This window comes from Stomoxys calcitrans, chromosome 1 (assembly GCF_963082655.1).
Source record: "Stomoxys calcitrans chromosome 1, idStoCalc2.1, whole genome shotgun sequence".
NCBI lineage: Eukaryota > Metazoa > Arthropoda > Insecta > Diptera > Muscidae > Stomoxys > Stomoxys calcitrans.
In genome coordinates this window covers 262,274,315-262,299,678 of record NC_081552.1, presented here as the reverse complement: position 1 = coordinate 262,299,678, position 25,364 = coordinate 262,274,315, and the positions used below count along the sequence as shown (strand labels likewise).

General features: G+C 39.2%; 1 protein-coding gene across 4 annotated transcripts in view; it reads right to left on the bottom strand.

Annotated features, from left to right (window-relative positions):
• Positions 1–25,364, bottom strand: part of LOC106092868 (palmitoyltransferase app) — a 448,575-nt gene that overhangs the window by 388,122 nt on the left and 35,089 nt on the right. For all 4 annotated transcript variants that reach the window (XM_059360946.1, XM_059360942.1, XM_059360945.1 and 1 more), the window contains exon 3: positions 8,171–8,246. The gene's annotated coding sequence lies outside the window, so the exon portion shown is untranslated. The remainder of the gene's footprint in view (positions 1–8,170; positions 8,247–25,364) is intronic.

Sequence of the window (25,364 nt, the reverse complement as noted above, 5' to 3'; positions counted from 1 at the left end):
ATAAATGTGGCTTTTATGGGCCTAAGACCATAAACCGTAGGATCGGTCTATAGGGGGGCTATAACCAAATCTGAACCGATCTCGGCCAAATTAACGAAGGATGTCGAATGGCCAAAAACAACTCTCTGTCCCAACTTTCAGCAAAATCGAATGAGAAATGTGGCTTTTATGGGTCTTAGACCCTAAATCGACCGATCGGTCTTTTTGGGGGCTTTATCAAGATATAGTCCGATATAGCCCATCTTCGAACTTAACCTGCTTATGAGCAAAAAAAGAATCTGTGCAAAGTTTCAGCTCAATATCTCTATTTTTAAAGACTAAAGCGTGATTCCAAATATATATATATGTGATATTTATATATTTAGGCTCCATCTGGACCGATCCAACGATAAAGGGTCCAATGCCCATAAAAGGTTTATTTTTTAACCGATTTCGCAGAAATTTGAAAAAGTGAGTAGTGATTAATAGTATGCGTTATTGTTTAACCGATGTAACTGAAATTTAAAATAGTGAGAAGTTTAAGGCTTCTCGAAATCTGACCCAAATTTGGTTCAGATCGGACTATATTTACATATAGCTGCCATTTGGACCGATCTCCCGATAAAGGGTCTGATGCCCATAAATGCTTTATTTTTCATCCGATTTTGCTGAAATTTGAAACAGTAGTTTACTTTAAGCCTCCCGACATCTGACCTAAGTATGGTTCATATCGGACTTTTTTTAGATATAGCTGCCATATAGACCGATCTCCCGATAAATGATCTGATGCCCATAAAAGGTTTATTTTTTATCCGATTTTGCTGAAATTTAAAATAGTGAGTAGTTTAAGGCTTCCCGACATCGCACCCAAATATGGTTCAGATCGGACGATATTTAGATATAGCTGCCATATAGACCGATCTGCCTATAAAGGATCTGAAGCCCATAAGAGGTTTATTTTTTAACCGATTTCGCTGAAATTTGAAATAGTGAGTAGTTTAAGGCTTTCCGACATCGTACCCAAATATGGTTCAGATCGGACCATATTTAGATATAGCTGCCATTTGAACCGATCTCCCGATAAAGGGTCTGATGCCCATAAATTTTTTATCCCATTTCGCTGAAATTTGAACTAGTGAGTAGTTTAAGGCTTCCCGACATCTGTCCTAAATATGGTTCAGATCGGACCATATTTAGATATAGCTGCCATATAGACCGATCTCCCGATAAAAGGGTCTGAAGCCCATAAAATCTTTGTTTATTACCCGATTTCGCTGAAATTTGAAACAATAGGTTATTTTAAGCCTCCCGAAATCTGACCTAAATTTGGTTCAGATCGGACTTTATTTAGATATAGCTGCTATATAGACCGATCTGCCGATGAAGGGTCTAATGTCCATAAATGATTTATTTTTTAACCGATTTTGCTGAAATTTTCAATAGTGAGTAGTTTAAGGCTTCCCGACATCTGACCTAAATTTGGTTCAGATCGGACCATATTTAGATATAGCTGCCATATAGACCGATCTCCCGATAAAGGGTCCAATGCCCATAAATGCTTTATTTTTTATCCCATTTCGCTGAAATTTTAACTAGTGAGTAGTTTAAGGCTTCCCGACATCTGACCTGGTTCTGGTTCAGATCGGACTATATTTAGATATAGCTGCTATATAGACCGATCTGCCGATGAAGGGTCTAATTCGTCTTTGGTCAAAAGACTTTTCAATCATATTGGGTGTGATGACTTCAAGGGCCTAATATGGTTGAAAAGTCTTCTGACCAAAGACGAAACGCCTCCCATAGTGGTTGGTGTGTGTTGCTCTCTTTGGCTTTCCTTTTCCCTTTGCATCTCCGATCATTGAGCTCGTCTCGAAAGAGAAACAAACACAAAAATTGTTTTTGGATGTTTATACCACCAGGTATATTGTCCATTATTTCAATTAAATATTAACATCGCCTTTAACACCTTTCTTATCACATTTTTCGTACTTTTTGTGTGTTTGGGTCATTGTAACAAAAATAACATAAAATCAATATCGCTTAATCTAAATCTAAAACATTTCAATACATACCCAAGCTATAGATGCAGAGAGAGAGAGTGAGGGAGTGAGAGAGTGTGGTCGGGTGGAAACTGAATGAATGAACGAAAAGAGGAAACTCATTGAAATTTTCAAATCACGTGCCATAGACAATTCAATGAAAATTGAAATGAATGTAAAACCCATCGCCCATGAATGATTTTAACAATAAAATTTCAGTATCGACAATTCAGTATCGGAATTTTTCCATACGAACATTGACGCTTAGGGCCATCGGGATGGTAAGGAAGGGGAAAACATTTGAGATATTTACAAAAGTCAGCCAGCAACTAATCGAAAATATTTCTTTGCCAATGTATTCGATGAGCAAATTCCTTGAAGCTCAATAATTTATCAACATTCTTGAGTTAATAACAAGAGAAACGAAACGAAATAAGAAATTAAGGTTAGCGAAGCGAATAAGCAAATAATCCATTTGGAAAACAAAAGTCAACTTGGAGTAGTCACCGGACTATTGGAAAATGAATGTTGAACAAAAAACACTGCTGTTGTGTTTAACAAATAGTAATTGCCACAAAAACCCGAAATCACTGTTGTTCAAAACTACAAAATCCTGTTGATTGAGATGCATTGCATCGCAGAAGTGAAACAGGAAGTGGAGGAAGAGCGAAATGAAAAACAATGATGTTACCTCCAAACTATTGGTGTATGGGTGCGAGTATGGCATCCTTCATATATTATTTATGAAGGTAGCTTAGGTTCTGGTTCTTCTCTCCCCCTCTGGTCTACACTACATCAACCAAAACAACAGTGGTGCCTTACGTTTCGCCTGTATGCCCCCCACTCAATTTTGTAAAGTGAAGCTAAAATACACATGCCGCAGATCTATTGCAAATTTCAACAGAAATTCCAACCAAAAAACGTTTACATTTCCGGATCAAACAAAGAAATCCCATCTCTTGTTTCGGCTTTTTGGGCTCACAAGCAGAGGGAGTATGCAATGTGCAATCCAGCGAATATTCTTCAAGAATGAAAAACTCAAAACAACGGAACCACAAATAAAAAAAAAAACATGTTTGCCATTGCTGTTGAAAGCCGTTGAAGAAGTGAAATTCAAGTCAATAGCAATCATGACGAATGTAAAGCACATTGTTCAATTATTGTCATGGGCCCTACGGCAAAGATGAGAGGGGGGGAAAAAGATTTTATTGCAACTGTAAATCAAAACTTTTCTTGGTTAAAATAAAACGATTTTTTTGAAGTTAACAACAAAGCGTTTTAAGTTCCGCCATGGATAGCTTTTGTTATGATTTTTGCACCGTGTCTCTCCAACGGCAGAAACCAAGAACGGATTTTTATACCCTCCACCGTAGGACAGGGGGTATATTCATTTTGTCATTCCGTTTGCAACACCTCGAAATATCGATCACCGACCCTATTTCGGATCGTCGTATAATGCTAAGACGATTTAACGATGTCCGTGTGTCTGTCCGTCCGTCTGTTGTAATCACTCTACAGCCTTCAAAAATTGAGATATTGAGCAGAATTTTTTCACAGATACGTCTTTTTGATGCACGCTGGTTAAGTTCTTCGACCATATCTATTGGGTTGCCCAAAAAGTAATTGCGGATTTTTCATATAGTCGGCGTTGACAAATTTTTTCACAGCTTGTGACTCTGTAATTGCATTCTTTCTTCTGACAGTTATGAGCTGTTACTTTTAGCTTGCTTTAGAAAAAAAATGTAAAAAAAGGATATTTGATTAAAGTTCATTCTAAGTTTTATTAAAAATGCATTTACTTTCTTTTAAAAAATCCGCAATTACTTTTTGGGCAACCCAATAGATATCATATATAAAAAAATCAATTTGGGTTTGTTTGTATGTTTGTGTGTTGCTTATAGACTCAGAAACGGCTGAACCGATATTCTTGAAATGTTCACAGATGGAGCATAATGACCCCGTGGTGAAAATAGGGTACTAAATTTTTTGATATCTGAAGGGGGGGGCGGACTCTCCCCCTTACCCTAATTTCCAAAAACGCCAGATCTCGGAGATGGGTGGTGAGATTTAAGATAATTTTGTGTGATCTCATATACAGGGTGGCTGATGAATATTGCTACAATGATGAATATTGCTACATTTTTTTTTCGGTGTATGGAATACATTTTTCTTTTATTCATGTTAAATTAAATTATTAAATTAATTATTAAATTATTATTAATTAAATTAATTAATTAATTAATTAAATTAATTATTAAATTATTATTATTAAATAGAAAAAAAGTTATTACATTTTTTTTTGGTAGCGGCTTTCATCAGCCACCCTGTAGTATTCTAAAAATAAAAATTTGGTATCCATATTTCGGATGGGGCACCTAGGGGGGCTGCCCCACCCTAAAACCTACCAAACATATATTTAGACCAATCACGATAATATGGGACTCAAATGAAAGCTATTTAGGATGAGAAAACGTATGTGATATTCAATTGTCGGACCAAGTGCTGGGGAGACCACCCCAAGACCCAGAACACCCCTAAATCGGACATATTTACCGACCATGGCAATATGGGACTCAAATGAAAGGTATTTGCGAGTAGAATACGAATCGATTCTTGAGCAATTCTTCTTGAGAGGAAGCAATTCTTATGAATTTTTGAGAACCAGTTTCTATTATGACTTTCAACATTTTTGTAAAGTAAAATCTCAATCAGTTCATAACCGTTTATGGCCCCCATATCAGCCGATCTTCCGATTGTAATTCTTGAGCACCTAGAGAGCGTAATTCTTATCCAATTTAGGGAAAATTTTAAATAATTTCTCCAAACACCACCAATTCATTTAGCCGACCTCCCGATTTTACTCCCTTATTGTCTAGAGGGCGCAATTATTATTTGATTTGACTGAAATTTTGCATAGTCATTACTCCTATAAACACCAATATCTATGCCAAGTATGGTCTGAAACCGGGTCTATTGCTCCTATATAAACAGATCTTCTAAATTCACTTCTTTAGCATATACCGAAATAAAAACAAATAAAAAACAATAAAAACGCGTTATGTTCGGCCGGGCCGAACTTTGGATACCCACCATCATGGATATATTAATTATGCTATTTTATTCAAAACCCTACCCTAATGTCCAAGTATATGCTGATTTGGATCATATTAAGGTACCCAGAAGTTCATATCACAGTTTAAAACTTCATGGAAATCAGGTTATAAATGAGGATTTTATGGCCTAAAATCCCAGATCTGCAGATCGGTCCTTATGGCAGCTATATCTAATTATGGCCTGATATGGACCTTAATACAATTATAATTTCAACGAAATCGGATAATACGGCTTATAATGGCTTATGACCCTAAACTGGGAGATCGGTTTATACGAGTATTTCTATAACTCATCCTAATCCCTATGTTGTTTAGTAACCTTTCCAACATAAATCAAATTTTAACAATCTATAAGGTTGCCCTGACACATGTCTGCGTTAGCAAATAACTTAAATTCCATCATTTTTTCCAAAACAATTCAATTGTACGAAGAAAAAATATTTAAGCCAATTTCCATTCCACCCAATCATACCAAAATCCTTGTTTGTTAACCCCTTGCAAAAAAAAAACCGCTACACTATCAGGCTAAATTAACGACGTCAGCGGATGATGATGACAATGATTCTCTCTTTGAAAATGCACATGCCGCAACGTAAGCAACAAAAACAAAAAACAAAGAGGAAAAAAATCCCGAAAAAAATAGAAGCAACGACAACAGCAAAAACACCAGCATACCAGCAGCATGCATAAATCCAAAGGCGAGGTATTACGCGCGGTTCGCTGATGTTTGATGCCTCAGTGAACTTTCGATTTAGCATTTTGTAGACATAGTAGCTAACGTTGCGGAGGTTGTTGTTGTTGTTGTTGTTTTCATTTTGTTTTTGTTTTCGCCGTCTATTCTCTTTTACATGGCCAATTCTAATCCCTAACCATATGCAACATGCACGCACGAGCTCACATTGCCTCGCACATATACACCCCCTCCCCACACACACACCCACACACGCACCCGCCTAGTGACATTTCATTTGATTTCTATTTTCTCCACTCTCCAGCTATTCCAAATTTTTTTTTTGTGTGCTTGCTCTGTTTTGCTTTGAAGAGAGGCAGCCTTGTGTAGGTGTTTGTGTGTGTGTGTGTTTTTGTGGAAATCCTGGTTTTGCTGCTTTGCTTTGTTTGCGAAATGAAAATGAAAACAAATTTGATTCACACTGCATGTGATCCGTTCCCGGTGGTGGCCAATAAAAATGGTTTTGCCGCCACAATGGCTGCTGCAATGAAGTCATTCGGCGCAGCTTTCATGTCTGCCTTTGTATTGCACCGGCATGGCACACACAAGCGACTAGGGGGGGTAATTTTGATAAGTTCAATAACAAGGATTTCTTGTGAACCAAGAATATGGGTGGAATATGCGACTATGGTGACAACAACAAAAAAAAAACTGAAACAACTTTTAAATGGCAAAAATATTGACCAATTTGTAAATGCGCTGTCGACCTGGGCAATCGATAAGCGAGGGTTGTCTAAGAAGTGGGAACGTCTTAAATTTCTGAACATCAATGTCGGTGGGAAAGACATTGGCCGGAAGTCGATTCCAAATACGAATGGTTCGGGCGAAAAATGAATCTTCTCAGTTCGGTCGACTGGCCAATCAAGCCAAGTCTTGTATTCCTGCTGAACATCCTAACGTCAGGGATAAGAAGGCGAATATCCCTGGAACACATGCCACGAAAATCACGATAGAGCAATACAACGCTACCCACATTCCGACGATGTTCAAGAGAAGCAATAGAGTTGGATACCCTAGTGTCCCCAATCAATACCATCGCTCTCCGTTGCACCCGGTCAAGTAGCCCCAATGTTCGACCAGGCCGAATCTTGGGAACCCACCACCATGGATTCTGCTAAACTATGGGAGATATATCTGGTTATAAACCGATTCGGACCGTACTTAGCATAGCTGTTGGAAGTCTGAACAAAACACTACATGCAAAATTTCAGCCAAATCGGGCAAAAATTGCGGCTTACAGGGCCTCAAGAAATCAAATCGGGAGATCGGTTTATATGGGAGCTATATCAGGTTATAGACCGATTTAGATCGTACTTGGTACAGTTGTTGGAAGTAATAACAGAACACCACATGCCAATTTTCAGCCAAATCGGGCAAAAATTGAGGCTTCCAAGGGCTCAAGAAGTCAAATCGGGAGATCGATTTATATGGGAGCTGTATCTAAATCTGAATCGATATGGCCCATTTGCAATCCCCAACGACCTAAAATTGCGGCTTGTAAAGACTCCAGAAGTCAAATCGGAAGATCGGTTAATATGGGAGCTATATCAGGTTATTGACCGATTCATACCGTACTTACCATAGAAGTTGCAAGTCTCAACAGAACAAAATTTCAGCCAAATCGGATGAAAACTGAGGCTTGTGAGGGCTCAAGAAGTCAAATCGGGAGATCGGTTGACATGGGGGCTATATCAGGTTATAGACCAATTTGGACCGTACTTAGCATAGCTGTTGGAAGTCTGAACAGAACACCACATGCAAAATTTCAGCCAAATCCGACAAAAATTGCGGCTTATAAGGGGTCAAGAGGTCAAATCGGGAGATCGGTTTATATGGAAGCTATATCTGAATCTGAACCGATATGGACCATTTGCAATACCCAATGACCTAAATCAATATTAAGTATCTGTGCAAAATTTCAAGCTACTTGCATTACGCGTTCAACCGTTATCGTGATTTCGACAGAAGGATGGACGGACGGTCATGATCGACTAGACGGACGGTCATGTTCGACTAGATCGACTCAGAATGCCGAGACGATCAAGAATATAAATATTTTATGGGGTCTTAGACGAATATTTCGAGGTGTTACAAATGGAATGACTAGATTGTTGCAGGAAAATAAACAAATTTTGTCGTCGCTTTTTCTACCAAAATTGTTGGTTCTCAAAATTTGATTTGATACAAGTTGCCGTATGCCAAAAACATACATTGAATAATACGATCAGCAGATTTTAAGCCACCTGTGACCACTGATACGATAGCATTAGAGAAGTCACAAGAAATCCCATGCTGGGGTAAACACTTACCTTACTTAACTGGACAAATAGTTAATCCATATTTGAATTTCTTTGAGTTTATTCTTTCATTTGTCAATAAAAGTATCTGAAAAAAAGAGAAAATAGAAATTTACAAGTGGGTAAAAAAACATTTTTTTAAAGGTCAATTTATTATTCGACAGTCATGCCGGTCAATGCCTAATCTTGTAGTTTGGACACTACTTTCAGAAAAGTTTATCTGCTGATATCAGCAAACACTGCCTGCTGATATTAAAATCCACCCACAATTTTTCTAAGCAACAAATGAGGCATCTGCCTAATTACTAAAATAATTATATAATTACTTTTATAATTGAAAAGGGTGATTTTTAAAGAGCTATAGGAAAGTGGTTAAAAAAACCCATAAAATTCTGAAAAAAATCATGAAATTTAGAATCTTTAATGTTGTCTTCCAATGCATCAATTGAAGCGTGCATGTCTTTATAGACATGAACTTTAACATAGACCCACAAAACAAAGTCTAAAGGCGTTAAATCGCACGATCTAGGCGGCCAATTGGCCGGTTCCGAACGTGAAATAAAATGTTCACCGAACTCGCCTCTCAATAAGTCTATTGTTGTGCGTGCAGTGTGGCATGTGGCACCGCCTTGTTGAAATCACATGGCATGCAAGTCAAGCTCTTGCATTTTGGGCAAAAAAAAATAAATTGGATATCTTCCCACGATAGGGCTCACCATTCACAGTTACGTTACGATTCGCATCATCTTTGATGAAGTACGGTCCAATGATACCACCAGCCCACAAACCGCACCAAACTGATAAATTTACCCACCACCGAAGGATAGGGGTATATTCATTATGTCATTCCTTCTGCAACACATCAAAATATCCATTTCCGACCCTATAAAGTATATATATATTCTTGATCAGCGTAAAAATCGAAGACGATATAGCCATGTTCGTCCGTCTGTCCGTCCGTCTATCTGTTGAAATCACGCTATAGTCTTTAAAAATAGAGATATTGAGCTGAAACTTTGCACACATTCTTTTTTTGTCCATAAGCAGGTTAAGATCGAAGATGGGCTATATCGGACTATATCTTGATATAGCCCCCATATAGACCGATACGCCGATTTAGGATCCTAGGCCCATAAAAGACACATTTATTATCCGATTTTGTTGAAATTTGTGGGTTTGGAATTTTGGGAGTTATGTTTCTTCAATTTGGCCCAGATCGGTCCAGATTTGGATATAGCTGCCATATAGACCGACCCGCCGATTTTGGGTCTTAGGCCCATAAAAGCCACATTTTTTATCCGATTTTGCTGAAATTTGGACAGTGAGTTGGGTTATGTACTTCGATGATCTTTATCAATTTGGCTCAGATCGGTCCAGATTTGGATATAGTTGCCATGTGGATCTATCCTCCGATTTAGGGTCTTAGGCCCATAAAAGCCACATTTTGTATCGGATTTTGCTGAAATTTGGGACAGTGAATTGCGATAGGCCCTTCGACATCCTTCGTCAATTTGGCTTTTATCGGTACCGATTTGGATATAGCTGCCATATAGATCCTTCGATTTAGGGTCTTAGGCCCATAAAAGCCACATTTATTATCCCATTTTGCTAAAATTTGGAACAGTGAATTAAGTTAAACCCCTTGACATACTTCTGCATTATGACATAGATCGGTCCAGTTTTGAATATAGCTGCCATATAGACCGATCTCTCTATATAAGGTTTTGGGTCCATAAAACGCGCATTTATTGGCCGATGTCGCCGAAATTTGGGAAAGTGAGTTGTGTTGGGCCCCTCGACATACTTTTGCAATTTGGCCTAGATCGGTCCAGATTTGGGTATAGCTGCCATATAGACCGATCTCTCGATTTAAGCTCTTGCGCCCATTAAATACGCATTTATTGTCCGACGTCGCCGAAATTTGGGACAGTGAGTTGTGTTAGGCTCTTCGACATCTTTCTTGAATTTGGCCCAAATCGGTTCAGATTTGGATATAGCTGCCATATAGACCGATCTTTCGATTTAACGTCTTAGGCCCATAAAATTCGTATTTATTGTCCGATGTCGCTGAAATTTGGGACAGTGAATTAAGTTAAACCCCTTGACATACTTCTGCATTATGACATAGATCGGTCCAGTTTTGAATATAGCTGTCATATAGACCGATCTCTCGGTTTTAGGTTTTGGGGCCATAAAATGTGGATTTATTGTCCGATGTCGCCGAAATTTGGGACAGTGTGTTAAGTTAAGCCCCTCGACATACTTTTGCAATTTGGCTCAGATCGGTCTAGATTTGCATATAGCTGCCATATAGACCGATATCTCGATTTAGGGTCTTAGGCCCATAAAAGCCACATTTATTATCCGATTTTGCTAAAATTTGGAACAGTGAGTTGTGTTAGGCCCTTCGACATCATTCTTCAATTTGAACCAGATCGGTCCACATTTTGATATATCCCCCATATAGACCGATCTCTCGATTTAAGGTTTTGGGCCCATAAAAGGCGCATTTATTGTCCGATGTTGCCGAAATTTGGGACAGTGAGTTGTGTCCTTCGACATTCTTCCTCAATTTGGTTCAGATCTGTCCAGATTTGGATATAGCTGCCATATAGACCGATCCATCTGCTCCATTTTCAGCAGACTTTCTGCTGTTACAGCAAATGTTTTTGCTGTTTTTACTAACACATTTCTCTGAATGTATGGATGCACAGATATCGGGCACAGGAGCAGCCTGTAAATAGAATCCATTCTCAATCAAAAAAGTAGCCTAAACATTTTCCTAAATTATCATATGAAGCTCTGTTAAAATTTTTTTCTTCCTTCCAGTTTCAACAAGCCAAAGGACTTTCCAAACCCCAAAAAGGAAAAACAGTTCATTCATCGTTGCGGTCAGTTTCTCTTACATACACTTGTATGGAAGGACAAAAGAAGGGGCTCACACACAGTTGAGATGTTTGAGCCAACCCAAAAAACCAGATGTAAACAGTTAAGAGAGAAAACTACACAAAAAAAAACGAAACAAAACAAAACTGAACAAAACAGAACAGAATTTTTAGTGTTGTCCACATTGCAGAGAAAAAATGCAGATGCATTTAATAAAATGTATTGAATCGGCCAATACAATGACACATTTAACTTGTGTAGCACAGACCACACATACATGCACACATGCCCTATGTCCCTATGGCCATATTGGCAAAAGGCTCCCAGACACTACGACCCATTTTCGGACAATCCCGCACACACACACACATACAAGAGACTGAGGTTGGTCGCCTAGTTGGACCCAAACACAACCCATAAAAGTCGAACAGTCAACGGAACCCAACCATTATAAATTGCGAATTGATATACCCTCCCGCTGCTGTAAATATGTACAAGCAAACATTTGTGTGTTTCTGTTGCTGTTAGTATTTTTTTTTTTTTGTTCTTTGTTGTTTGTAAAACGATTGAATTGAACGACCAGTTTTCAGAGAAGTTTTTGTTGGCCGTTTTTTTTGTGTTGTTTCGTTTCAATTTTCCTTTGGATAATTGGTTCATCGTTGTCGACTACGTCGTCCATAGTTATTTTGCCCGTTATAATTCGTTACAGCATGAATAGCCACCAAGGCGTCGACGGCGGATGGGTTGAAGTCGAAATCAAGTTTTCCACTTTTATTTTTTAATTGAGTGAAAAATTGAAGACCAGTTCTTCCGAAGAAATAAGTGAATAAGTCAAAGAAATTCCTTATATCCGTACAGTAAGGCAATACGTAAGTCAATCAAAGGACTGAATGGCAGGATGTTGAGAGTAGGCAGCATCAAACACATGTACATGTCGTTGAAGGGTATGGGTAAGAAGTGATGTGAATGTGTTGCATTTTGCACTTTAATGCAAAACGACAAATCAGAAAAATGATTAAAACAGTAAAATTTTACCACATGTTCCAATGAAAAGTAAATTGAAAAGGTTTTTTATATTGGGTTGCCCAAAAAGTAATTGCGGATTTTTCATATAGTCGGCGTTGACAAATTTTTTCACAGCTTGTGACTCTGTAATTGCATTCTTTCTTCTGTCAGTTATCAGCTGTTACTTTTAGCTTGCTTTAGAAAAAAAAGTGTAAAAAAAATACATTTGATTAAAGTTCATTCTAAGCTTTATCAAAAATGCATTTACTTTCTTTTAAAAAATCCGCAATTACTTTTTGGGCAATAAATTCCTTTCTTTAGTTGGCTATGACAGAATATTTGTTCCACTAGCCGAACTTGGAATAGCCTTCCAAGCGCCTCGATCTTCTGCGCTTATTCCAAAATCTCTGACACCAAGTTTTGAGGTATCTCCCACAACTTCAACTTTCCATCGAGCTTTGGGTCTTCCCGGTTTGCGTGTACCACCGTGTTTGCCTTCTTGCGCCAACCAAGTTTCGAGGTGTCTCTCACCACTTGAACTTTCCATCGGGCTTTGGGTCTTCCCGGTTTGTGTACCACCGTGTTTGCCTTCTTGCTGGAGCTTCTTCATCCATTCTGACAACATGACCTAGCCAACGCAGCCGTTGTATTTTGAAGGGTGTATCTATGCTATCGTCGTCATACAGCTCGTGGTTCATACGTCGCCTATATTCTCCATTAACGCAAACTGGTCCATATATCTTACAAAGAATCTTTCTCTCAAATACTCCAAGTACTGCCTCATCTGCTTTCACAAGTACCCATGCTTCAGAATCATAGAACAACACGGGTAGTACCAGTGTCTTGTTTAATCTAATCTTCGTCTGTCGAGAGGTGGCCTTGTTTCTAAACTGCCTACATAGTCCAAAGTAGCATCTGTTTGCGAGTATTATTCTTCGCTTAATCTCAAAACTGGTGTCATTCGTTTCAGTTACGGCGGTGCCGAAGTAGATAAAGTTACTGACTGTCTCAAAGTTGTGGTTCCGAACTTTCTCCATTTTCTTTGTCTTCATCGGCTGTGCAAGGCTTTTTGGGAGTTGAGACCATCCATTTCGTCGGCCCTCCATTCACTGCCAGACCCATTTTCACTGACTCTCTTTCGATTCTTTCAAAGGCTGCAGTTACTATTTCCGCTGACCGGCCTATGATGTCGCTGTCGTCGGCTTAGGTGAGTAGCATGGGTTCTCTTGTGATTAGTGTGCCATATCTATTCACATCTGCATCTCGTATAATCTTCTCCAACAGGAATTTTAAGGAGATCACACGATAGGCTGTCTCCTTGTCTAAAACCTCGTTTGTTATTGAAATGGTTCGAAAGAGATCCATTCTTATTCTTACTGAGGAACGCGTATCAGCAAGTGTCATCCTGCAGAGTTTTATTAATTTTGCAGGGATACCAAACTCAGACATGGCTTGAAATAACTTTGAACGTAAAGGAGTATCGAAGGCGGCTTTGTAGTCAACAAAATGACGGTAGGTGTTAATTTGTCCTTCTCGGGTCTTTTCCAGGATTTGGAGCAGTGTGAATATCTGGTCCAGGGTGGATTTTCACAGGTCTAAAGCCGCATTGACTTTAGGTTTTAATCTTTCACACAGTACGCTCGAGAGTATCTTGTATGCGATGGAGAGGAGACTTATTCCTCTGTAGTTGGCACATTCCATCTTGTCTCCTTTCTTGTGTACGGGACATAGTATGTAGAGGTTGCAATCATGCGTTCTTCTAGCCTGATTGCGCTGATAAGCTATTGCATACGCCTTATCAGCGTGTCGCCTCCGGTCTTAAATAGTTCAGCGGGTAATCCATCGGCTCCTGCTGCCTTGTTGTTCTTTAGTCGGGTCACTGCTACTTGGACCTCATTCTGACTAGGAGGTAAACATTCTATAACATCATCATTGATTGGTTCTGCGGTATCCTCTTCACCGCCAAAGTCGTATCGTATCGTATCCTCAGCATGTTATCTGTGTCAGTTACCAGATTTCCTTCTTTGTCTTTGCAGGAGGATGTGCCTGCACCAAAGTCATCGGTTTGATGTTTATTTCTTTGGTAGAATTTCCGTACTTCTCAATTCGCCCATAAAAAGCGCTTTTATTGTCCGATGTCGCCAAAATTTGTGACAGTGAGTTGTGTTAGGCCCTTCGACATCCTTCTTCAATTTGGCCCAGAACGGTTCAGATTTTGATATAGCGGCCATATAGACCGATCTCTCGATTTAAGGTTTTGAGCCCATAAAAAGCGCATTTATTGTCCGATATCGCCGAAATTTGAGACAGTGAGTTGTGTTGGGCCCTTCGACATCCGTCTTCAATTTGGCCCAGATCGGTCCAGATTTGGATATAGCTGCCATATAGACCGATCTCTCGATTTAAGGTCTTGCGCCCATAATAGACGTATTTATTGTCCGATGTCGACGAAATTTGGGACAATGAGTGATTTTGGGCCCTCCGACATCCTTTTTCAATTTGGCCCTGATCGGTTTAGATTTGGATATAGCTGTCATATAGACCGATCTCTTGATTTAAGCTTTTGGGCCCATAAAAGGCGCATTTATTGTCCGATGTTGACGAAATTTGGGACAGTGTGTTGTGTTAGGCCCTTCGACATCATTTTTCAATTTGGCCCAGAACGGTTCAGATTTTGATATACCGGCCATATAGACCGATCTCTCGATTTAAGGTTTTGAGCCCATAAAAAGCGCATTTATTAACCGATGTCGCCGAAATTTGGGACAGTGAGTTATGTCAAGCCCCTCGACATCCTTCGTTAATTTGGCCCTGATCAGTCCAGATTTGGATATAGCTGCCATATAGACCAATCTCTCGATTTAAGGTTTTGGGCCCATAAAAGGAGCATTTATTGTCCGATATCGCCGAAATTTGGGAAAGTGAGTTAAGTTAAGCCCTTCGACATCCTTTTTTTAATTTGGTCTAGATCGGTCCAGATTTGGATATAGCTGCCATATAAACCGATCCCTCGATTTAAGGTTTTGGGCCCATAAAAGACTCATTTATTGTCCGATGTTGACGAAATTTGGGAAAGTGAGTTAAGTTAAGCCCCTCGACAGCCCTCTTCAATATGGCTTAGATCGGTCCAGATTTGGATCTAGCTGCCATATAGACCGATCCGCCGATTTAGGGTCTTAGGCCCATAAAAGTCACATTTATTGTCCGATGTAGACGAAATTTGGGAAAAAGAGTTAAGATAAGCCCCTCGACATCTTTCTTCAATTTGGCCCACGTCGGTCTAGACTTGGATATAGCTGCCATATAGACCGATCTCTCGATTTAAGGTTTTGGGCCCATAAAAGTCGCATTTATTGTCCGATATCGCCGAAATTTGGGACAGTAGGTTGTGTTAGGCCCTACGACATCCTTCTTCAATTTGGCTCACATCGGTCCAGATTTGGATATAGCTGCCATATAGACCGATCTCTCGATTTAAGGTTTAGGGCGCATAAAAGGCGCATTTATTATCCGATGTCGCTAAAATTTGATGATAAAAGGTGCATTTTTTGTCTGATGTCGCCGAAATTTGGAACAGTGAATTGTGTTACGCCCTTCCACAGCCCCTTTTCAATTTGGCTTAGATCGGTCCAGATTTGGATATAGCTGCCATATAGACCCATCTCTCGATTTAAGGGTTTGGGCCCATATATGGCGCATTTATTGTCTAATGTCGCCGAAATTTAAGACAATGAGTTGCGTTAGGCCCTTCGACATCTTTCTTCAATTTGGCCCACATCGGTCTAGACTTGGATATAGATGCCATATAGACCGATCTCTCGATTTAAGGTATTGGGCCCATAAAAGGAGCATTTATGGTCCGATGTTGACGACATTTGGGACAGTGAGTTGTGTTAGGCTCTTTGAATTCCTTCTTCAATTTGGCTCAGATCGGCTCAGATTTGGATATAGATGCCATATAGACCGATCTCTCGATTTTTTTTTTTATTTATTTATTTATTTTATTTATTTAATTACGGAAACCTAGCACAACAAGATATGAAATCTTATAAGTTACAGTACTAGGTAGCTTCAGGAGATAATACAGTACAGAGGTTTGAGAGAAGATTATTAAAAAAAATTTTATATGCTACAATATGACAATATAACAATATAAATTAAAATATTTTTACATTGAGATAAATTACTTATTTAAAATCAGTTGTTTTTAAATATATGATCATTTAAAAAATAACATCAGCTCCTTTTTGAACAGAAATGCGTTGCTTATTAGCTGTATGCTGGTAGGTATATTGTTCCAAAGACGGATGGAGTATATAAAAAATTGTTGTTCTGATCTAGAATATTTATGGCGTATCGGAATAATATTTTTTCGCCGGGTTGATCTCGCAAATTGAAGAATTTCAAATAGATAGTTGGGTTCCCTTGTATATATGATTTTATGAAGAAAAAGTAGACATTTAAATTTAAGGAGGTTGTCAAAGCTCATGTTGAATATTTGATATGAGTAGGATGATATTCTTTCGTGGCGTCTCTTTTTAAATACATATCTTGCAATACTGTTATACGCTATATGTAGCCTTTGTTTGTCGTTGTAATTGCAGTTTGCAAATATGATGAAATAAGCCGGCATGCTGGTTTAGAAAAGTAAAACAGTTTCTCTAGTTTCCAAATAAGGATTGAGTGGTTGACTGTATCAAAAGCTTTGCTGTGGTCAAGCAGTACCAGAATTGATAACATGTTGTTGTCCATATTCAATCTCAGATTCTCAATAACATCGGTAAGTGCAGTTATGCAACTCCTTTGGGATCTAAAACCAGACTGTCGCTCCGTTAGTAATTTATTTGTGCATATGTAATTATTAATCTGCTTATGCATTACGCGTTCCAAAACTTTAGATAAATACGGTAAAATTGCAATTGGTCGAAAGTCATTGTTGGACTTTGGAACAGGAATAATTTTCGTGTATTTCCATGAATTAGGAAAGACAGACTTAGTTAGGATTGTATTGAATAAATATGTGAAATAAGGGAGACATTTAGGAAGCAAAATTTTCAAAAATTTAGGAGATAGCTCGTCCATTCCTTCAGCGTTGGAACTTATTGAGAGAAAACATTCCAAGACTTCACTTTGATTAACACATTGAAAGCAGAAGGTAGAGTCTGAAAGGTTATTGACCGAAGATGGTGATATATTTACGAAATTATTGATTGAAGAGTTTGGTGTCAGATTTTGGTGGTTAGCAAACATTTGATTTAAATCCTCAACATTCATGTCCGGAGTGGAAATATTTTTCTTTCCGATGCCAATACTACGAATAACCTTCCATTTTGATCCACTATCTACTGCCGTGGTAAATTTCTGACGATAGTATTCCGTTTTCAATACTTTGATTTTCTCATTGACCTGGCGTCTTGCTTCTTTGAAATTGTTATATAGAATTGTGGTTTTATAATATTTCCAACGTTTATATAGGGTATCTCTTCTTTGAATCAAATTTTTGACTTCGGGGGTAAACCAAGGCTGTTGTTTATGTATACCTTTTATTATTCGCAGGGGTACACAATAGTCATATAGCAAAGAAATGTGATGTTGCATAAAACTAACTTGGTCCTCAACAGATTCATAACCATATATTGCATCCCATGCAATATTGTTAGATAAATCGTTCAACAAGTTGTAGTTAAGTTTTCGAAAATCGCGAATCTGGTATTCTGTTTGATTTTTCTTTAGATTTACATCGTACTTTATAAATAATAAGTCGTGTTTGGAAAATGAGGGTGCAGAAAGTTGATCATACAGAAGAATTTTTTCCCGACAATTAACGAAAATGGCATCAATCAGAGTATTTCCAGTGTGAGAGTAGTGTGTAGGAATTGTGGTATTTACGGAATATAGTCCAAAAGTATTCATGGCATCAGCAAATTTACTTTCAGAAAGTAGATTGCTATTATAATCTCCAGAAATAATTACATCACTATAGAATACTGTGAGTTCTTCAATTGCATCGGTAAAATAGCCAAATGGAACGTTGCGATTTGGTCTGTATACTGTTCCAACAAGAATTTTTTTATTATCAGCACAAAACAACTCCAGGAATAAATATTCCATTGGATTATCATTATTAGATTTAAGTTTTAAATTACATTTAAGTTCATTTCGAAGATACATGCACACACCACCGGCATTGGTTACTCTGTCGGATCGAAAAAGTTTGTAGCCTTGTAGCTCATAGATGGAGTCTGCAATGTCTGAGTGGAACCATGTCTCGGATACACATATAATATCGATATTTGATGAGATGAACGTCTGCCTGAATTCGTCCATTTTGTTGTTTAAACTCTGGGCGTTAATATGAACTATCGACAATCCAGTTTTTTGTTTTGAAAGTACTCTGACCATATTGTAAAGACCGTCATTGGAACAATGGTTAACGTTAAGTGTCAATTAAAAATTTTATTCTGCAACGCATATTAATTTGATAAACAAAGTTAGTAGTAATGGTAAATGAGACTAGACGGTTTATGCAAACTTGATATAGGATCATATGAAGTCTTATGTTTGATATTTTTCTTTGAATTAGGTTTATATACATTTTGTTATTATCTTTATATGATTTGTTGAGGATTAAACAGAGTAACTGCAGTTTAGGATTAGCGAAAGGAATTGTTGAGATGTTCCAGAGAATCAATTCGTACACCTCTATCTTGTTCAGTTTGCTTCACATAAACTAGCCCCCGCAAAGTGAAAGCTGCTGATAATAGTTTTTGTTTTTTATATTTTATTGCGGTTTTATATATTTTATAGTTTTCTTTTGTTAAGTCTTCGTTAACAAACAAGTGGTTATTGCTATCAAAACCACACATGGCAATCGAAAGTTGAGTTTTGTTTTCGCGTCTATACTTCGATATGGTTTTTAATATAAAATTTTTATCATTTGGCGAACACAATTTTACCAAAATAGTACCATCAATTATGTTGCTATTAGAGTTACGAATTCGATGTACGCTTATGACACTAGGAGTTACAATTTTTAGAGAATCACACAGGCATTTAAATATCTCAAAAGTATTTTCATTCTCATATGATGGAATGCCAGTTAATCGTAAGTTACATGATACATTCAAGTTTTCTTGGCGGCATATTTTAAATTTTAGCTCATTTATCTCAGTTTTAAGATCATTTAGACAACTTTGAGATTTTTCCATTTCGATTTAAGGTCTTGGGCCCATAAAAAGACGCATTTATTGTCCGATGTCGACGAAATTTGGGACAATGAGTGGTTTTGGGCCCTCCGACATCCTTTTTCAATTTGGCCCTGATCGGTTTAGATTTGGATATAGCTGTCATATAGACCGATCTCTTGATTTAAACTTTTGGGGCCATAAAGGGCGCATTTATTGTCCGATTTCGCCGAAATTTGGACAATAACTTGTGTTAGGCCCTCCGTCATCCTTCTTCAATATGGCCCAGATCGGTCCAGATTCAGATATAGCTGCCATATAGACCGATCTCCAGATTTAAGGTTTTGATTCCATGAAAGGTGCATTTAATATCCGATTTTGATGAAATTCGGCGCAGTGACTTGTGTTAGGCTCTTCGACATTTTTCTGCACTTTGGCCCAAATCTGTCCAGATTCAGATATAGCTGCCATATAGACCGATATCTCGATTTAAAGTCTTGGCCCCATAAAAGTCGCATTTATAATCCGATTTCACTGAAATTTGACACTGGGACTTATGTAAGGCTTTTCGACATCCGTGTCGTATATGGTTCAAATCGGTTTATTTTTAGATATAGCTACTAAAAAGACCAATATTTTGTTATACACAATTGAACAATGACTTGTACTTTTAAGTATTTGGTCCAAATCGGAACATATTTCGATATAACTGCTATGGGACATGAGGTATGCAATTTTCACCGGATTTTTATGAAAGTTGGTTTACATAGGTGGTGGGTGTCCAAAGTTTGGGTCGGCCCGGCCAAACTTAACGCCTTTTTACTTTTTTAATGAATCTTTTTATACATAATTCCTCATTATTGGTCATTACCGCGATCGACCCCCTGTGGGGATATTAAACTGAGAATAAATATTTAATGACAGTGAAAAGTTTTTTATTTGTGTGTCCTTTTATATTGGGTTGCCCAAAAAGTAATTGCGGATTTTTCATATAGTCGGCGTTGACACATTTTTCCACAGCTTGTGACTCTGTAATTGCATTCTTTCTTCTGTCAGTTATCAGCTGTTACTTTTAGTTTGCTTTAGAAAAAAAGTGTTAAAGTTCATTCTAAGTTTTATTAAAAATGCATTTACTTTCTTTTAAAAAATCCGCAATTACTTTTTGGGCAACCAATATTAAAGTTTTATGTTTTAAAACACAAACAATAAACAACCTGTTCCTTTTTAGAATTTTATTATCATCTGAAGTCCGTTCTTACCATTGAGCCCTGCACGAATGGTGTGAGCATTTCGAAAATATTTTTAAAGCCCATTTTACTTCCTTTTTAGGCGTAAAGACGATTTTTAGTGCTATAACGCTGAGATTTAAAGACACTTCTTCTTTTGGCCTCATCAATTTTAACAATCCTACAAAGATGACTCAAATATTTGCTTAACAGTCTATTGCCAAGCTTGTCTATGCACAAAAATCTCAATACCCTTTACCTTTCAATCCTTAATTGACTGAAAACATGGCAATGAAAGCAAGCAAGTGTTAAGTGTCATTTGCACGTTTTATGATTATTATTTTTCGCCTCATCTTCAAAGTATCCCAACAAAGCCCACCATGCCGCCAAAAACGTTCTTCAGGGTTCAAAAATTGCCTTTGTGCCCAATACGAATTCATTTCAATGGCATTGGCAGCGGTAGCGGCAGCGGTGACTTGAGAAGGCATCTGGTGCTTGAGTAGTAAAAGGAATTAAGTCGAACGAATGCCTCACAGTTCCAACTCATCAATTACGTTAAGTAATGTTAATGAGTCCTGGGAGCCGTCAAAACAAAACCCTTGGCTAGGGATCAGCAAACAATTCCAATTGTAGTCCTTTTGTTGCTCGGCTTGGCGCGGTCGTCCCAACAACTCTGGATGAGTTTTTGTTTTGGCAGACGTGGCAGTGGAAGGAGAAAACCATTTTGATTTTATGTTCAATATGGTGCAGAGAGAAGACGCTGCCGCTGGCAAAAAAGGCCTGTGAACTGATTGAACAATAAAAACAAAGGCAGAAAAGCAATCCAAAAAAACAAAAAACCTACGTACGAGCACTAAAGAAAATGCTTAAATTTTAATTATTAAACATTTCGTAAAGGAAACGCACATAAAAAGTGCCATAATAATTCGCGAGTTTCGTTACACTCATAAATAAAAAAAAAGTGACTACCAACCACACACCATTGGAAAGGCAGCTGCTGCTGTTGTTTTTGTTTTCACTTGTCAATGACGCCTCCCTGCAGTCGCTGGCATAGCTCATAACACTGGATTACAAAGAGTCAACAGCAGCAGCAGCAGCAGCAGCAGCAACATCATGCATTACACCATGAACCATCAACAAACATCATGGCACGTTCCTGATAGTCGAATAAGTAAAACGTGTTCGTAGTGTTGGTATTGCTTCAAATGTTTTTGGTATTGGTGTAGGCAAGGAAACGGAAGTAAGGAGAGCAGCCAACAAAAGTACCACAACATAAAACGTATTAGCAGCCATAAGAAAATATGTGGCAAATCCAGCCGCATAAACCCCTCAAATAGCCATAGGTAAAGTGTCCACAACATTACAACAAGGGTAGCAGAGGGGAGACAAGGTGCGTTTGTTTAGCCCAGGGCAGGCTTTAGAGAAAGAAATATGGGTATAGCTAAATTGCATAAAAAGCGAAAAAAAAAATCCAAAGAAGGTAGACCAAAACAAACATTTCTTCATAAAGGCAGCTTAGAGGTAAAAAAAAAGGAATATGACTGCCTGGTAGGGTAAGGAGAATTACAGGATGTGTTGAAAGGCCTTCATAGCACACTTCAGGAAAATTTCAGAGTTAAGCTACAAGTTTCGAAGTATAAAACAAAACATTGCAAAATATTCCACTTATTGGGTTGCCCAAAAAGTAATTGCGGATTTTTTACTCTTTTTTTTCTAAAGCAAGCTAAAAGAAACAGCTGATAACTGACAGAAGAAAGAATGCAATTACAGAGTCACAAGCTGTGAAAAAATTTGTCAACGCCGACTATATGAAAAATCCGCAATTACTTTTTGGGCAGCCCAGAAGTTTGGTTGGGTAAAACGCCAACTGATCTTCTCGACCATGAATCCATGCTTTCATGGTCATAGGCGAACATGCTAACCAATGTGTCATAGTGGTCTCCATAGTACAGTCCAATAGTTTTCAAAGAAGGTCGTTTTTCAAATCCACCGTAGCGCAGAGGTTAGCATGTCCGCCTATGTCGCTGAACTACTGGCTAAGAATCCTGGCGAGAACATCAAATAAATATTCCGCGGTGGTGATCCCCTCCTAGCGATGGGGTCATTCGTTGTCATTCTATGCCAGAAAAGGGAGCCATGTAAAAATTTCACCCTAAAGAGGTGTCACAGTGCGGCACACCTTTCGGACTCGGCTATAAAAAAGGAGGTTAAACTTGAATCGAACTGCACTCATTGATGTGAGTTGTTTGACCCTTTGGCTTAATGGAATGTTCATGTGTGAATTTGCATTTGCAACCATGCGTAGTCTAAAATTGTTGCACTCAAAACCTGCCATAGTCTAAGTGAGCACACTCTAGTGACCAATCCCATGGCAGCCGGTTGTACGCATCGGATTGACCCGATGGAATCCTCAACGGCAAGGGCTACCGCCTCAGTTCGTCTTTTTGGGTCATGGCAGAGGCACATCCCGCAGTGCCTTCTCCGCACACTTCTGGTCTGTGCCGGGATTGAAAACAACCCCGGACCCTGGTTCTGTTCGGTTTGCCAGATGGATTGACCCGATGGAATCCTCATCGGCAAGGGCTGCCGCCTCAGTCATGGGAGAGGCACATCCCGAAGTGCCTTCTCCGCACGCTTCTGGTCCGTGCCGGGATTGAAAATAACCCCGGAACCTGGTTCTGTTCGGTTTGCCAGATGGATTGACAGGATGGAATCCTCATCGGCAAGGGCTGCCGCCTCAGTTCGTCCTACTTTCGTCATGGCAGAGGCACATCCCGAAGTGTCTTCTCCGCACGCTTCTGGTCTGTGCCGGGATTGAAAATAACCCCGGACCCTAAATCTGTTCGGTTTGCCAGATGGATTGACCCGGTGGAATCCTCATCGGCAAGGGCTGCCGCCTCAGTATACGTGCTCGTCCTACTTTCGTCATGGGAGAGGCACATCCCGCAGTGCCTTCTCCGCACGCTTCTAGTCCGTGCCGGGATTGAAAAGAACCCCGGACCCTAAATCTGTTCGGTTTGCCAGAACCGCCTCCATCATCGGTCGGTGTCGGTGAGATGTAACCGGTGCATGGAGTGGGTACATTTCTGATCTTGCTCTGGCCTCCCTTCACTACGGGAGTATAGTCATACTGGTTATGTCACAAGGTGCTGTGCGAACATAGCCAGCAGTGGGTCACAAGCGTCGTCCTCGTCGCCTTCTTCGTCCTCGTCGTCGGACTATGTGACCCCCCCGACCTCTCCTGTACGACAATTTACGCAACGGCAACATCCCAGCCCAAATATTGCCAGGCCAGTGCCGGGAAGTGTATCATTTTCGCAACTAAACTGCAACCGACTCCTTGCCAAAATCGATGAGATTGTGGACTTCATCCGTCGGAAGAGCATATTGGTCGCAGCGATCTGTCTCCTGGATCTGAAGCTGACCAACCCCTGCAGCTTGTACAGTTGTCACGGTTACATTAAGTCCTTCTACATCACATTATTCAATTTGGCCTAGATCGATCCAGATTTGGATATAGCTGCCATATAGACCGATCTCTCGATTTAAGGTTTTGGGCCCATAAAAGGCTCATTTATTGTCCGATTTCTCCAAAATTTGGGACAGTGAGTTATGTTAAGCCCTTCGACATCCTTCGTCAATTCGGCTCAGATCGGTCCAGATTTGGATATAGCTGCCATATAGACCGATCTCTCGATTTAAGGTTTTGGACCCATAAAAGGCTCATTTGATGTCCGATGTCGCCGAAATTTGAGACAGTGAGTTATGTTAGGCCCTTCGACATTCTTCTTCAATTTGGCTCAGATCGGTCCAGATTTGGATACACCCCCCACATAAACCGATCTCTCGATTTAAGGTTTTGGGCCCATTAAAGGCTCATTTATTGTCCGATTTCGCCAAAATTTGGGACAGTGAGTTGTGTTAAGCCCTTCGACATCCTTCTTCAATTTGACTCAGATCGGTCCAGATTTGGATATAGCTGCTATATACACCGATCTCTCGATTTAAGGTTTTGAGTCCATAAAAAGCGCATTTATTGTCCGATGTCACCGAAAATTGGGACAGTGAGTTATGTTAGGCCCTTCGACATTCTTCTTCAATATGGCTCAGATCGGTCCAGATTTGGATATACCCCCCACATAAACCGATCTCTCGATTTAAGTTTTTGGGTCCATAAAAGGCTCATTTATTGTCCGATTTCGCCAAAATTTGGGACAGTGAGTTGTGTTAAGCCCTTCGACATTCTTCTTCAATTTGGCTCAGATCGGTCCAGATTTGGATATAGCTGCCATATAAACCGATATCTCGATTTAAGGTTTTTGGGCCCATAAAAGGCGCATTTTTTGTCCGATGTCGCCGAAATTTGAGACAGTGAGTTGTGTTAGGCCCTTCGATAGTCTTCTTCAATTTGGCTCAGATCGGTTCAGATTTGGGTATAGCTCCCATATAGACCGATCTCTCGATTTAAGGTTTTGTACGAAATTTGGGACAGTGAGTTGTGTTAGGCCCTTCGACATTCTTCTTCAATTTGCCTCAGATCGGTCCAGATTTGGCTATAGCTGCCATCTAGACCGATCTCTCGATTTTGAGGCCATAAAAGGGTTGGGTCCATAGAAAAGCGCATTTATTATTCGATTTCGCTGAAATCTGCCACAATTGAGTTGTGTTAAGGCATTTGGACCGAATATGGTTGAAATGGGGCTAGATTTGGATATTGCTGTCATATGTGTATATCGATCTTCCGATTGTATGGCATCCCTATGTATAGCTGATATATTTTAAGTACACATGCCTCAAAAATACTTCTCAAAACTAAGGCCCAATTTGTGGGCTCAAGGCACCTTACCGGTGAACCAGCATTTATCGGCAGATAACATACATAAGATAACCGGAAAAAAACACCAA